We start from the raw sequence: 2,084 nt of genomic DNA on the forward strand, positions 1-2,084 counted from the left end.
CAATCACCAACCAACAGGAAGGGGCGACAGACTTGGAATGTCCTCGAGAGTAGACTAAGTCATGCTTGGGTTCCATGTGTACTTGCAAGGAGGGGTTATTAGTAATAATATAAGAATGCAACACACTCAAAAGAATCAAACACAGAGGAGGAAATACAAACAGAGTGGTGATGCAAAACTGCAGAACTGATTGACGAACCACATCGATGCTCCATCGATGAAACGACGATCCATCAATGTGGGCCCATCGGTTAACACTTAGAAAATTTATTTAGACATTGCAGAAATAAAGGTACTATTAGAGACGACGGAAGTGCAGGATGGATCATCGACAAACGATGGTCTGTCAGTGGGGGTCCGTCGATGGACCATTAGAAAATTTTTTGGATTCGTAAAAAAACATAGTTTCTGTTAAGGACGACTGAATAGCAGGACGGACCATCGACTTAATGATGGTCCGTTAGTGGGGGTCCATCGATGGATCCTTAGAATATTTTTGAGGAACTTTAGAAATAACACTTCTAATAGAGTCTATGGTCATGCAAGACGGTTCGTAGATGGTTTGACGGACCATCGTCTACCCCTGTGGGTAGACACTTACACAATCAGGGGAAGTGTTGTTGACAGACCCCAACGACGGTCCGTCGATGGGGTCTCATTCTGTCTTTCAGGGACTTAATTTTGGCAGCCATTGTTACCCCCAAAAAAAAATTTAAGAGCAATCTAAGAAACATGAAGTTCCTCTAGCGTTTAAGAGAAATTTCATCATTCCTAGGGCATAAATTATCGTAGTTTTAAGGATAGAGTCTCACCGACTATCATACCCTAATTCAGAAACAACACTCAAAATACAAAAATTATTAGACAATACACCCCCATTCCATTACCTTTCATTGTTCTAATGGACTAGGAATTCAGTTTGAATATTTTAAGCATGCAACAGTGTCCCAAATTCAAGACCCACTATCGTAGTCCAACGTTTTAGCATGTAAAGTAACGATAGTAAGTAGAGTAGATCAGAAAGACATAATATATATTGTATGGTAGGGAATGAGGAGATGAATTCTTTCAAGTATAAAACACCAAAGAGCGACCTCAATCACCGACCAGGCAAAAGACAGATGTAGATGGAAAATTGGGGAAGAGAAGTGATTTGGAAAACTGATGGAGATTTGGGGAAAAGGAGAATCTGACTGATAGAATTGGAAGTTAATGGGTGAGGAATTTGGGAAGTTGAAGCGAAATGAGCAGGGAAACGGTTTTGGGGAAGGTTTTGAAAGGGTGGGTAATTGAAAAGTTTAAAAATATAATATATAGTCAGTCGGGTGGGGTCGGGTCATTAGGTCGGAGCAGCTGACGATTCCTTGTCGACGGACCGTAAGTCAGTCGACGCTCTGTCAAATAATTCGTTGAATGTTCCATAACTTAGAAAACAATTAAAGAAACAAAGTTGGGATCATTGGACCCTACCGACGGTCTGTCAATTGGTCCGTCCATCACTGCACCAGACCAATTTTCTGCAGATTTCTGGGGATTTTGTCCCTGCATATTGAACACCAATTAAACTAATCTTTTTGTATTTTCTGGACACTTTTTAGGCACGAACTCTAGTTTACTCTTTAGCCAACGCTTCTAGAACAATATAAAAGAAAATTCGTACGTGACATTAAGTGAGAAAAAAAGAAATAATGCAACTACTCCTATAAAATCACGAATTTTTTTTTTGGTACGCTCAAACTATACCTCTCTAAGAAAGTATAAGCGGTTGTATCAAGTAAAGAACCCAAATGTTAGGTTGGGGTCCATCCCACGAGGAAAATGGTTTAGACTTAACTTTATCAACAATTACTTCTATTTAGTAAAGTCTTTTCCGAAAACAAACAATTAAAGGGGGGATTTTGTGTAATAAAAGTAATTAATTAATTCTAAGTAAACAAGTATCTAGTTCAAGTATTCGATATTTATCAAATGATTAGAGAAACTATGGTTTAAGTGTTCCCCATAGGTTTGTAATGCAGTAACCCTAGCTATAAGAACTCTGTCCTAGTATCTTGCATAAAAAGTGGTAAGTTATGTATCCCTAA

Source organism: Solanum pennellii, chromosome 11 (assembly GCF_001406875.1).
Source record: "Solanum pennellii chromosome 11, SPENNV200".
Classification (NCBI taxonomy): domain Eukaryota; kingdom Viridiplantae; phylum Streptophyta; class Magnoliopsida; order Solanales; family Solanaceae; genus Solanum; species Solanum pennellii.